The sequence below is a fragment of the Bidens hawaiensis genome, unplaced genomic scaffold, assembly GCF_021521415.1.
Source record: "Bidens hawaiensis isolate Kalapana, Puna unplaced genomic scaffold, B.hawaiensis_p1.1 tig00012639_1, whole genome shotgun sequence".
Taxonomy (NCBI): Eukaryota; Viridiplantae; Streptophyta; class Magnoliopsida; order Asterales; family Asteraceae; genus Bidens; species Bidens hawaiensis.
The window spans coordinates 353,275-368,891 of NW_027492043.1; positions in this window are offsets into that span (position 1 = coordinate 353,275).

Sequence of the window (15,617 nt, forward strand, 5' to 3'; positions counted from 1 at the left end):
TGCTAGAAATTGCTTTTGAGAAAACTTTTTTTAGGCCTAAGCCTTGGACTTGTGTGTGTGTATTTGTGTTCATGAGGCGTTAATGAAATCAGCAGTACAGTAATCCAGTAATAGTAAGTGTGTTTTAAACAATCAAGTAGAGGCTCACATGTAAGGCCACGATCCCCGGGAACCCCACAGTTGGTAATCATACAAAACACTTATAAAATATTTAAGCTAAAAAGAAATCAATCGTTCCATTAAGCAACCAATTTCAGAGTAAAATTCAGCGGAAAACGTAAATAATAAAATAAGTTCCCAAAACCCGGGAATTTTGCCCAAAACCAACTTAATTATCTTTAATAAAAATTTAAAAGGAAATGTTTAATAATAAAGTCTTCAAATCCCGTATGCCCTTCACCGTCCAAGTAGCTTCGTGCACGTCCGAGCGATAAGGCATCCTCTTCCTAACCTAAAACTCACACTAACATGCACACAAAGTCAGCTTAAGCTGAGTGAGTTCAAGTTTTAAATAAGTAACAAAAGTCTTAATAATCATTCCAACGGTTTTAAAACTGTAAACGGAAATACATCAGTTAGGTCATCACATTTAATAAAGAATCATCCTTACGTATGAACATCTCTATATGTGCATTCCTATATATATAAATATATATATAACATTCAATAATAACATTCAGGGCCGAGAAAACGTACAACCCCAACACGTAACATTCCATTCAACGCATGCAAGCACGAAGTAGGCATACGTAACATTCCGTAGTCGATAACGACTACAACATTCGCCAAATATTGGCCATACAATAACATATATACATACACATATTCTATAACATTCCAAGGCCTACCAATACTAGCAAGCCTATGCAAAATAGTTTAAAACATTTCATCAAGCAAAATCACTTAGGTGTGCATGCTAGCCAAAAACTTAAAAAGAGTTAAAAGGGGGCATCATGAACTCACCTGAGGTCAACCAAACACCAGCAATGAGCTAAGGACTCCCTAAGTGCTCACTCACAAGTAAGGGCCTGTAAATTGCACACAACGCATCACTAAACTAGACCGTAAGAACACACTTGCCTAATGGGCCGTTGAAGCCTAACACTTTGGCCCGAGTCCCAACAACTTGGCCCGGTGCCCAACCCATACCCAATTACTTTACCTCAGCCCCTAGAACCTTTCAATTAACCAAATCCAATCTATGATCACGGTCGGGGCTAACCATGATGCACAACTCACCCGTCGGTAATCAAATCGAGTCAAATACGCGCATAATAAATCTTAAAACCAATTGCCAAACAAATCAGCCCCAAATGGACCAAATTCCCATCTTAACCTTTTCATACATCATAATTATGTCATCCGAGTTGATAGGGTTGACGGTTCTTTTTTACTACTCTCAATTTAACATTTAAACGACAATTCGCGTACCGCCGACTCGATTGACAAATCACCAACCAAATCAGCCCCGAGTATAAAAAAAAACAATTTTCCCACAGCCCTTAAACTCCCCTAGGGCCATGCAAACTGATTCGGTTGGTCATTCAATCGAGTAACGTATCAAATTCAACAATTGACAATTCTACACCCGATAAACCCTAGTTTTCGAACTAAAATCGATTGACCGACCTAAACACCTTCAATGTCCACGAAATTTTAATATGTTGTAAATGCCATACCTGGGAATCTTTCTACACCAGAAACTCAAATTTTAATCCACGGGAAGTGGGTCAATTGCACCTTGGCCAAAATCTGTCCAACGAAAAGTATCGGCAAAATTGAGCATCAAAACGATTATGGGTGAACGAAAAGAGTGTTGGGGATTGTAGTACATACCTTGAACTACTTCTAAGAGCTTAGAATTGATCAAAAAGTCGAAGCAAAGAAGGGGGGGATGTTCTTCGGCCGATCGCTGCTGCAAAGGGGGAGGGGTTTAGGGTTTTGTTAATTATTATAATATAAAGATTTTACATCCAGGCCCCTCCCATTTGAAGTGTAAGGCAAAATGGAAGGAAAGTTAAGTTCTTTAACGTACCGGGATGACGTAAAGTCTTCCGAGAAACGTCGGTTAAGTCCCGAGAGTTATACATACTTTACACGTGCTAAATCATTAAACCAGAAGTTGACGGGTGTTACATCATATAATTCTATCATATAACCCTAACAAATAAACAATTAAGTTATAGCTACTTAGAACACTACGTCTAATGTCCTATCTTATAGCCACGACTCTGATACCAATTTGTAACACCCTGGCTAAAGCGGAAATGCTTGAGTGTGATGTACAGATTGCTCAAACACACGTGACACTATTAGGTGACCATAATAATTATTTCATTTAAATATTCATGTAAAACAAGTTTATCAAATAATACAAATTGTAACAAATAAATAAACAAATGATAAGTTGTTCTTTGAATATCCTATAGGCAAGCTATGTGTCTTCTAACTTTCATCCTGTTGATACATGTTTTGTACGTCTTGGTCTTTATATGTTTATTAATATATTATTGTTTAATTTAAAGGGTATTTTGGAAATTGTATAAAGCCCATTCGCCTTTATTGTAAGGCACATTCGTTACTTGGTAACGAACGTGTCACATTCGTTTTAATTTAAGCTCAATTCGTTAACCCTGCTTAACGAATGGAACATAACGAATGAAGGGCTATTCGGTATGTAATGTATAACGAATGAACTGTCTCATTCGTTAGCCTTTAAGTGTAACGAATGACTCATTCGTTAAGGTTATCTTAATGAATGAGCTCATCCCCTATAAATACCCTGTAACTTAACGATTAATAAAAACAGTTCTGATTATTCTTCTTTCTACCTCGTTACTCTGCCCGAATTCACTCTCAACACAAACTACACACAGTTAATGTAATCAAGCATAATCGTATACTTAAACAACGAATAACTCGATGTCATCATAAGATCCAGATCCTTAACGGCTCTTTCAAGTGGTATCAGAGCCATTTGATCTAATCTTCGAGATTATTTGTTGTAGAATTGTTTTGATTGATCAAGGAATGAATCAATTTCATTATGAATTGATCTAATTAGTGATTAGTTAAGTTCCGGTGATACAAAGGTTTCCAGATGAATTGTAATTAGACTGTTCTAAGTGTAATGGACTGAGATATAAGGTAATTAAGACTGATTATGGAAGTTTAAGTTCGGATTTAAAGTGATTCAGATGGTGAATTGATAGAATTTGATTTGAATGTTCATGACGGTAAACGTAGATATACGGACTGGTTAATTAGGTATGGATTTTAGTATTTGTGATTACGGACTAGTATAATAAGGATCGGATTTGGATTACGAGTTATTTAATATAAGTTTCATTGATTTCAGACGAGTATGGACTACGGTTTGAATGTTTGAAGATATGAAGACTGATTCGCTAATGGATGAAGACTGATTCGTTATTTCTTAACTGATCATTCGCTACTCCTTCACACTCGCTTATACCTCATTCGTTATTCGATCAACATTCGTTACTAAATTACATTCGTTAATCCTCACAATCGTTCAATAGTTCAAAACACATTCTCTTCAAGTCACATTCGCTCCACATTCGTTAAAATCACATTCGCTATTCATTCACAACCTTCACATTCGCTTGAATTGATAACGAATATCATCCCATTCGTTATATCATCCCATTAGTTATATCATCCCATTCGTTTCTCGTTGAACCTCACATTCGTTATTGTTCTCATTCGTTTGAACAGTAACTCATTCGTTTGAACAGTAACCATAAGTTTTAGAAATTAACAAGTTTGGTCCCTGAACTACAAGTTATCTTATGGCTTCTCAGAATGCTTTGTTCTATGCATTAACATCCCAGAATGCTTTAATGCAACAAATGCTTACGATGGACAACGAGATTGGTAGTCACAACAAGTGTCCTAAACTTCTGAAACTTTCATATTTTGCTCGGTGGGAACCGAGGTTTCGTGCTCACTTGGGGTCATTTCATCCAAGCAGTGTATGGTATCTCGATGTTGTTTATGCAGCACCTCTGGTAGGTAGTGACAATCTTGGTTGGACTCCAAAACAATTTAAGCATTATGAAGCACAAGAACTGAAGGACTTTGAAAGTGAGACAAAGGCGTATTCTACCCTTACAATGGCTTTGCCCGAGCAAATCTTTCATCAATATAGCACTATAAATATTTGTGCATCTTTATTTGATACTCTGAAAAGAAGAAGCTTGGGTAATACGCTTGAGAGTAAGAAAACTATTGTAAAGTTTCAGTTTAGAAACTTTATCTTGATGAAGAATGAAACTGTGGAAGAGATGATTAATCGTTTTAGTCATCTTGTTGTGGAAATGGCAAGTGTAAATCTTGAGCCTACTGAAGCCGATAAAATTGATACACTGAGGAATGCATTGCCCTCATCATATTCTACTTTCCTGTTTGTGTTAAAAGAGAACGGTTTCTTTCGTAACACAGAGCTCACTGCAATGCAATTTATTAACAAAATAGAGGAAAGAGAATTTGAGTTGAAGTGTCAAAACTCATTGAAGGATAATCAAGTGCAGAATCCTTCTTTGTATGGTGGTGCTTTGCCGGCTAATAATTCATCAAGCTGAAGTTCAGTTCCAATCATAGCATTTTTCACTCAAGAACAAGAAGAGAATGCTAATGTAAATAGTTCGCCTAATGTGTGTTTCATGGCAACTGGTGCAAAGTCTGAGTCAAATGCAAATGCTTCAAGTTCGTTGCCAAAAGTAAATCTTCAAGAAGCTGAACAACAATTTGCTTTTGTGTGTGCATTCATGACTTCATATGAACAACTGATTGGTAGCAAGATTGCAACAAGTGAGTTAACCAATGAAGACTACGACCAGATTGATCCTGATGACCTTGAACTAATGGATCTCAAATGGAATATGGCAATGATTGTTAGAAAGGTTAAAAGGTTTATGCAAAGAACCGGAAAAGACCTTCCTACTCTTAACAAGCGAGTTAGTTTTGATAAACTAAAGGTCAAGTGTTATAATTGCGGGGACTTTGGCCACTTTGCCAAAGAATGTAATAAACCAAGAAACGAGTATTCGGGTCCACACAATGCTGAGAGATCTCTAAGTAAGAATTCATTGGGAAGTGATCAAAGTAAAAGGAGTTCATCAGAAGTTGACAAGAATAAGTCAAACAACACTCAAGCTCTTGTCGCAAATGATGGTTTACACTGGTCTCAAAGGTTATTGGGAAATCAAGCCAACCTTGCTATTATTAGCAGCGATAATGTATTTGAAGAAAGCAACTCCTCTTACTCTGAAACTGGTTTTGATCAAAGTTCTTCTATGCAAATCGAATCTGATAAATCAATTCTTGATCAAGTTGATTCTTACGCTTGTATGGCTAAGATCGAAGAGGTATGTCCTACATCTCATGTTAATGTATCTGAGCCTTCAGCTGTTATGTTTGAGTGTACTGAATGTGCTGAACTCAAAACTAAACTTGAATCAGCCTTAAATCAGAACACTACTCTCACAAAAGATCACTTTATGATAAATGAATGTTATCGACAGAAATCCAAATTACTGGAACAATCTACTTTAAAAATCAAAAATCTGTCTGAAAGCAATCATGATCTCAAAGCTGAGGTTCAATGTAAGATAATTGTGGTTGAACAACATTTCAAGGAGATTCTCCGACTCCGAAACCTACATTTCTCAATCGGGAAAATGAAATTTTAGAACTGAAAAACAAACTTGGAAAATTTTGAGATTCCTCGTTTCTGTTAAATGAATCATTGAAGTAAACAATTCCCACAAGAAAAATGGGAAAGTGGGTTTAGGATACGTCGAGATTCCTCCTCCTTTTAAAGGAGATTATAGTAGCATTCCTGATGTGACCAAATGTTCAGAAATTTCTACTGTTGAATCAGAAAATGTTGTACAAACCAAAACAACTCATTAACCGATTCATATTGAAAGTAATTCATTATTTACCAAAAATGAATTGGGCGGTTCTATTGAGGAGTTAATTGAACCAGATGAGATTGTCAAAGACAAGAACATTCCTGTAGACAATCACATCTTATGTGAACCTGAAGAGTTTGAACAAGCAGTATATGGTTCAAAATCTTCGGGTGAATCATCAAAAACTCCTAAGGTATCTCCTAAAGTACCTAAATCAGATAAAGCATCTGTGTCTGATGAGGAGTTGATGAGGTTTGTCAATCCTCAACCTAAACTTCAAGTGGGAAGATATTTAAGTTAAAAAAATTGTCGAAAGCTTTTTCGGATAAAGAAGTTCATTTGAATCTTCTAAATCTGAAATGATTGAAAGTGTCTATCAAGATGACATGTCAAAAGTTACTGAGTTGAACAAAGATTTAACAAATCAAAATTTGAGAATGTACAAGAAAATTTAAATGGTAACAAGTTTAAACCTATAAAATTTGTGAAATCGTCCGGTAGGGAAGATTCTTCGAATTCTACTAATCTGGAATTTTATCAAAATAAAAAGGGATTCAAACCTACAGTTCCAAAGAAAGTAACTTTTGAAAAGTCTAAGATTGGTATTCCTCAACATGTGTATGAAAGCATACCATGTGTTTCACCACATAAATCGTTAGACACACGTTTATGCTTTAAATGTGGTGAACCGGTCATGTTTCAAAGAAATGTAAAGCTAAGGTTGATGATATCAAGTTGTCATCAAACCGAAAGACTGAATTGAATCAAAATTTGAAAGAACAACAAATTGATGAGTGTGTTATAATGTAATCCAATGTCAATCCGAAGAAAGTAGTTAGGGTTGAATCCTTTAATGTTTCAAACAATTTTTTTGACCATGTTCAACCAATTTGTAAGAACACTGATTTGGGAATAATACGTGACGGGTTCTTAAAGAAGAAAACCAAGAAACCAGTCACCTATTCTCAAGTCCCGAATGTGAGTGTTAATTTATCTTTATCTCCAAAAGTATCAAAGGGAGAGCCCAAGACTGAGGCTTAGGCTGCCTTTTTGAACTAATCATTTTACTTGTTTGTGCAGAGTTCATCCAGGTCCGTGTCTAATCACAAGTGGATATTGGATTGTAAGACCCCTAATCCCAGGAATCCTACAGTTGGTATTCATACAAAACACTTATAAAAATACTTAAACTTGAAAACAGTTCGTTTCATTAAAATAAGCATCTCAAAGTATAATTCAGCGGAAAACATAAATAATAAAATAAATTCCCAAAACCCGGGAGTTATGCCCAAAACCAATTTAAATGTATTTAAATAAATGTTAAAAAGAAAACGTTTATTATTATTGAAACATCTGACTAAGCATGCCCTCCACCATCCGAGTAGCTTCGTGCACATCCAATCGGCAATGCATCCACCTCCTAACCTGAAACTCACACTAACATGCACACAAAGTTAGCTTGAGTTGAGTGAGTTCAAGTTTTAATAATTAACATCAATATTAATAATCATAATAGTCATTCCCAAAGGTTTTAAACTATAAAAGGTATACATCAGTTAGGCCATTATCTTCGATAAATAATCATCCTTATGTATATATACATATACAAACCTACATATAAACATCTTTATAAGTGCATCCCTATATATATAAATAAATAAATAAATATACATATATATATATATATATATATATATATATATATAACATCCAAGTAATAACATCATGGTCGAGCAAACATACAACCCAAACACGTAACATCTAATCAACGTATGCAAACACAAAGTAGGCATACGTACATCCGTAGTCGATACGACTACAACATTGCCAAATATAGGCCATACAATAATATATATATATATACATACTATATCCCAAGGCCTACCATACACTAGCAAGCCTATATAAAATAGTTTAAACGTTTCATCAAGTAAAATCACTTAGGTGTGCATGCTAGCCCAAAACTTAAAAAGAGTTACAAAGGGCAACATGAACTCACCTGACATGAGACACGGATTCACCATGAGCTAGAGAATCCCTAAGTAATCCCAAGACTCAAACACCTGCCGGTTTACATTCAATCAATACTAATGACATCAAGATGACTCGTTTATCCTATGAGACGTTCTAACGGGGTTCGGATCACCTAAAGCCTCGACCTCATCAAACTAAATCACAACAGGCCCCGAGGCCTCACATTCACCAATACGACCCTTAGATACTCCCGGGAATAAAGGATTCCCAAATTAACCCCGGAAGCACTAGGTGATACCAATACGCGCGTTTAAGAGTCGTTTAGGCCGTTAACATCCAACTCAGCCCCGTGTGGACCCATTATGATAAAATCACAGCCAACAAGTCCACATGACCCTACACGAGTCAAATGGGTCGGTAACTCGCAAGTACAACGCACCAACTACTCAATAAACGAAATTGCGCGTTGTACCGACCCGTTGGAGTAACCGACAACCAATTCATCCCCATAACTTAAAAAGATGATTTTTCAACAGCCCGTACATCAAACCAAGTGTCCCCGAGATGAAATGGTCGTTAATCACTTCAACCCTCGCGTTAAACGCATCCAACTACAATTGTAGTCAACCGAACACAATCTTTCAAACGATAACTAGTTGACCAATCTAACGAACACCAATGAACACGATACTTAAGTATGATATACGGGATATACCTAGGAAGATTGTGGTGCAAAAACTCGCTTCAAACAGCCCCGACAAGAACACAATTGAACATCCACCGGTTAAGCCTAAAACGAACTTATCGATCAATAACAAGTAAAACATGCAGATTTTAGCATGCAAAGATGCATTTAATTACATAGGATAACCTTTGAAATAAATTATTAAATTTTTACCAGACTTTAATAAATGTCTTAGGTTTATAAAAATAGTTTTATTATATTTTTCTAGTGGAAACAAAAATTATAAAAATTCCTCCAACACAGAAAGGTATGTGCAGCTATTTCAGTGCGCAACAAAATGGTTTTATTTTTATAAAATCCATTACCAAACCAAATTAAACGATTCCAATTGGGTTTGATTTTCAACTCAAAATATTAAGTTCCAGAAGTGGAACCAACTGATTTGGACTTGTTGAAAAAGAGTTATGATGTCGGGAAGACAGACCAGAATCCGTCATCCCGCATCAGCTTTGACACTTGATCTTATAAATTCATAAAAACCATTCAAATCTCGTCCAAAAATTACGTATTATACCTTTCTAGAAACTAGACTCAAATTAGAACATCATGGAAACAAGAATCGATCAAAATCAATGGATTACCATCGCGTTACTGACCCTACAATAAACGTATACGAATCTGTCAGCAAACTGTTATCATCAAAACTCAACCTTAACGACCAATAAGCGCGTTAATATGATCAATTAAGGTGTATAGGACTTGGGGAATCGTAGAACTAACCCTTCAATTGATGTTTTATGCTCAAACCTTGGCTGGAAAGAAGAAAATCGGAGGGTTTGGGGCTGATGGAGGCAGCCGATCGGACATATGAGGGAGGGGTTAGGGTTTTTTTGTTTATGATATAAAAATCTTACGCTCTAGCCCCTCCAAATGGAAATAAGTAGCAACTTGGTGAAAAAGTTAATTAGTTTAACTTACAAGAATGATGCGAATGCCCCCTGAGAAATGCTGGACAACTCCCGAGAAACATACATATTTTACAAGCTTTAAACCATGGAACCGAGAATTAACGGCTGTTACATGTATAGTGGATGTTCTCGGCATATCACTGGCAACCTGGATCTTCTGAATAACGTCAAAGATATTCAAGGAGGTTATGTAGCGTTTGCTGGTAACAACGGTGGGATGATTACTAGGGAAGGAGAAGTTTTAAACGGGAAAGTGACGTTTGAAAAAGTTAATTATTGTGAAAAAGTGGATCACAATTTGTTGAGCGTGTCACAGATATGTGATAAGAGGTATACCACAATTTTCACAGATAAGGAATGTGTTATTTTTCAATAGGGATACACAATTCCTGAAGACATCGTTGTCATGCAATCACCTCGATCAAATGATATTTATGTACTAGACATGATTAGTAATGTAAGTGTTTCGCCCTCGGCTACTTGTTTTGTATCAAAAGCAACAGAAAAGGATTCTATCCTTTTGCATCGAAGCATGGGACACATTCACATACGCAAGATGAATTTTCTTATTTCAAATGAGTTGGTGGATGGTGTTTCTCTTAAGAACTTCAAGATTAATGATCATTGTGTTGCATGCAAGAAGGGGAAACAAAAGAAGAAGTCACATCCGAGTAAGTCAATTAACTCGATTGATACACCACTAGAACGACTTCATATGGATCTCTTTGATCCAGTGAATAGTGCTAGTATCGCAGGTGATCTTTACTACTTGGTGGTTACTGATGACTTCTCAAGATACTTATGGGTGTTATTTATGGGATCGAAAGATCAGACGCCTATCTTAATTCAGAACTTTATCACGAAGACCGAATCTCTTTACAAACTAAAAGTGAGACGAATTCGTAGTGATAATGGAACTGAATTTAAGAATAATGTATTGGATTTCTTCTATATTCAGAAAGGAATTCATCGGGAATTCGGTGCGCCTTATGTTCCTCAACAAAATGGCGTGTCTGAAAGAAAGAATCGTACGTTGATTGAAGCTGCTAGAACGATGCTTGCTGATTATAAGCTTCCTGTTCAATTCTGGAACGAAGCTGTGAATACAGCTTGTTATACACTGAATCGTGTACTAACTATAAAGAGGTTCAAGAAAGCAACCTATGAACTTCTGAACAATCGTAAGCCGAACTTAAAGTATTTGGAACCATTCGGGTGTCCGTGTACTGTATTGAAGAGAGATGCTGGAAAGTTTGATGAAAAAGCTTTTGAGGGTTATTTTTTGGGATACAATTCTCCTAAGAAACGGATCTTCAATATCTCTTCGGGTTGTGTGGAAGAATGGTATCACGTTGATTGCCAAAGTTATACTACTCCGCCAAATGGTACAGGTCCCGATTGGATGTTCGATTATGACGGGTTATTTAATTCGTTTATGTCAGTGGTTGAAGAAGTACATGAAGATTTCATTAGATCTTATTTGGAAGAACAATGTCTTCCTATTCCAAGGTTTTCTTCGGTTGATGTAGATGACTCTCCTAATGTATCAGAAACATCAAATGAGGTTTCTGAATCTTCTGATGATGCTAATTTTGTTGATTCATCGTCTGTTCTTTTAGATGAAGCTCCATACACAAACGAGCCGACTCTAATTGGTGATGAATCACCAACTGTCTCTTTAGACACAGCGGAGGAAAATATCATCAATCTGGGTGATAATGTATCTGTACCTGCTAATCCTTCCTTAAGGATTCACTCTAATCATCCGCGGGAACAAATAATTTGTGATGTGAACGACGGGGTTCGTACAAGACACCAATTAGCTAATGTATGTGATGATACGGTTGACTGTAACTTATCTCCAACTAAGGATTCGATAGTATGTGCTTATGCGGATTCGCACTCTTCGGGTATCCTTAGTATTGCACAATACACCTGCTTCTTATCACATATTGAACCGATAAGTGTCACAATGGCACTCAAGGAACCATCTTGGGTGGAAGCGATGCAGGAGGAGCTGCAACAGTTTATTCGACTGGGTGTATGGGACTTAATTGATAAACCCGACCGTGTGAAAAAGGCTATTCCGACAAAATGGGTTTTTAAGTGCAAAAAGGACGATCGTGGGGTAATCATGAGAAATAAAGTGCGATTGGTCGTTCTTGGTTACAATCAACAAGAAGGCATTGATTACATCGAAGTATATGCTCCTGTTGCACGACTGGAGGCTATACGTATTTTTCTTGGCTATGCAGCCTACAAGAATTTTAAGGTTTATCAAATGGATGTGAAGTCGGCGTTCTTCAACGGAGCTATTCATGAGGAAGTGTACGTGAAGCAGCCTCCCGGTTTCGAGGATCCAGACTTTCCCGAGTGTGTTTATCGATTAAACGAGGCTCTGTATGGTTTACACCAGGCCCCGAGAGCCTGGTACAGCACACTGGATGACCATTTGATTGAAAGCGGATTCAAGAAGGGAACTGTGGATTGTACTTTGTTTTATAAGAACGTTGGTGATGATCTGCTCCTGGTCCAAATCTATGTGGACGACATTATTTTCGGTTGGACCAACGACAGCCTGTGTAAAGATTTCGAGAAGACGATGCAAACCAAATTCGAGATGAGTTCGACGGGTGATATGAGCTTTTTCTTAGGATTGCAAGTTCACCAGTCTGACTCCGGGATCTTTATCCATCAGACGAAATACGTGAACGATGTCTTGAGCCGATTCAGGATATCTAATGGCAAGATTCCTTCGACACCTCTTCCCGTGGGTCACAATTTATCACCGGATGAATTGGAGGATACAATAGATCCTACCCTATATCGAGTGATGATCGGATCTCTTATGTATTTGACTGCATATCGACCTGATATCATGTTTGCTGTTTGTTTGTGTGCCAGGTACCAATCGAGTCCCCGAGTGACACATTTGGCGGCAGTAAAGTGCATCTTACATTATCTGAGGGAAATCCCGACATCGGATTGTGGTACCCCAAGGACGATAAGTTTGATCTCACCGCTTTTACTGATTCGGACTATGGAGGATGCAAGATCAATTTCAAGTCTACAACAGCGGGTTGTCAGTTCTTAGGAAACTGGCTTGTTTTTTGGCAGTGTAAGAAGCAGACTACGGTCTCAACTTCAACAGTCGAAGTGGAGTATGTGGCGGCCTCGAGTTGCTGCTCACAGGTTTTCTGGATCCAACAACATTTGCAGGATTACGGTTTGAAGTTTCTTATTACTCCTATCTTTATTGACAATTCAGCCGCTATTTCTATCACTAAAAATCCGAATCACCATTCGAAAACCGAACACATTGAAATCCGTTATCACTTTATACGTGATTGCTTTGAAAAGAAATTAATTTCCATTGATAAAATACACACGGATTTTCAAAAGGCTGACCTTTATACCAAAGCGTTTGACAAAACACGTTTTCAATATTTGTTGGGTATAAATGGTTTAAAAACTTTGAAAGATATTCAAAAGCTTGGTTAAATCAATTTATTTTGTGTTTTCTTGTTTTAGTTCAATTGTTTGTTGTTTTTAGGGGGAGAAATCCAAAAAATATTGTGTTGTCAGTTTGTACAGAGAAAATTAAAAACTTCAAAAACATTCAAATATTGATAAAAAAAATTCAAAAACATTGAAAGATGCTCATCAAAATGAGTTTTGACGCAAAAAGGGAAAATGATAGTACATTGGTCATTTGCTCCTAAGTACAGTAAAAAGTAAGTAATAAAAGAATGTGCTTAATTGCATTGATGTATTGGTAGGTCTTTTGACAAACAAGTACGGACTAGTAAGTGATATAAACATAAATTGTTGAATAAAAAGGGAGATTGGTTCTATAAAAGGTCTTGATAATGATGGCAGAAATGTAATAATCCAGACATACTAAGCCTTCTAATCAATTTGAAAACAATTTTAACAAAAAGGGTCAAGTTGGTGGTTAACGCATCAACGATGTATGGTCTTGTGGCCTTAAATCCTTTATTGATGGGATGCTTTAAGGTTCCTGACACCATTGGGTCTTTATGCGGTTTTACATCTGGTATTCATTTCGATGAATATTAAAAATGCTTGTAAAAGCGAACCCGCAGTATAACTGCTTAAGTCTTTAAACTTGATCGCAAAATGTACTTCAAGTACAAAATGAATTATAAACTTGATCAAACCATGCTGTGAGTCATACATTGTCCCCTTGCTCGCGTCTTATTACTATTAAGAAACGGACCACAAGGGACACAATGTCTGTAAACCGACAAATGAAATCGTGCATACTCATCCATAGGAATCGACCTTAGGGTATAGCTTGATAACGGGGGTATATCTTGTAGTAGGGATTACGGACTATGATTGCTTAAATATAATCATTTTACATCAAATTGGTTTTAAGGTTTAAGTCAAGTTGGGGTGATTTGGAGAAAATCAAATTACGCTTGAATCAAGATTTGAACTAATTCTTTCCGATAATTGTGCCTAATTGAACCAATTAATAATCACTAAAAGTTCTGAAAATTTTGTTCGAAGATTTAAGTGGACAACAATACCAATAATTGACTTAACACCAGTCAAAATAAAAACTGAAAATTAAACTATGATGATGGAAATTTTGGTCAATATGATTCCCTGCTCGACTCACAAAAATATGTATTGCTTTGATAGTATAGTTGTTTACTGTTTTACGTTGTTTGTTGATTGAAAATTTTAAAATCCAAAAAGATTTAATTTTTCTTTTTCAAGTTTGCTTTATTTTCGATTTACCAAGCTGGCGAATGATTCAAAAATAAAAAGAAAAGGATTGATATTCCAAATTTTAAGTTAATCATGCTTAATGTAATTCTCAACTGGTATCAGTTGGTACTTAATGTAAAAATTCGTTTAATTTAAACCGTACTGATCTTTGATAGGGTGATTTTAATGTATTTCAATTGAAAAATTAATGGGCTTAATTGGATCGTTAATGAGTTTGATTGTTTATTTAAATCATTAAAAACCCTAATTGGTTTTTAATATTATTTAATTCCTTAATGGGAGTGCATCTCATTCATTAAGGAATTTATGTGATTCGTTAATTGGTTTAACGAATGTAATGCCTTTCGTTATTTAAAACAAAATGAATGAGTATCTCATTCGTTATAATGACATTCGCTTCCGTTGTGCGTAACGAATGTAAGACATTCGCTTAAACAGTTAACGAATGGAATGATCTTAACGTATCATTCGTTAAATAGTTAACGAATGACTCTAATATTTGTTATATAGTTAACGAATGAAAGAGTTAAAGTATTATTCGTTAAAAGTCTAACGAATGTGAATCTTATTCGTTTAATAATCTTGAACGAATCAGAGGTTTAAATTAACGAATGAGGCTATTCGTTAGTTCAAATTTGAACGAATGACCTCGGAAAGCGTGAAATTATTGGGGTTTATAATCCCAAGGGCAGACGAATGACTCTTCATTCGCCTAATTCCTATTTTATCGTCACCTAAAAGAAACTCTTGAAAAAATTTTCCAGAATTCAAATACTCAATCATATTCTGATTAACTGATATCATTACATTCTACAGGTACAGACGAACATGCTGATATCAGATTCATGATATATAATCTGGGATTCAGGATTTAACTTATTTATTCATAAACTGATATGAATATTGTCGATATACATATGAATGCAATTAGTTTTTGATGTTTTTAGGGATAACTGAATGTCGATTAATGTATAAAATAGATTTCCGATTATGTTGATAGTATTGAATTGTGAAAATTTATAACACATCAATTGATTCAATAACGAAGTTTATCGCTTTTGACTTTAAATCGTCAAAATTATTTGATTTTTGACTTCTGATAGTCAAATGGTAAATTAAATCAGATTCGTTAATCTGTTAACGAATGCCTATCATATTTGCTAAGGTAGCGAATGGGTTAACTAACACATAATGTATAAGTATAACGAATGTGAGTTGATTTGTTAAAGTATTAAACATTGATTCGTTATGATAATGAATATTATAACGTATAGTTTGATTCATTATTCG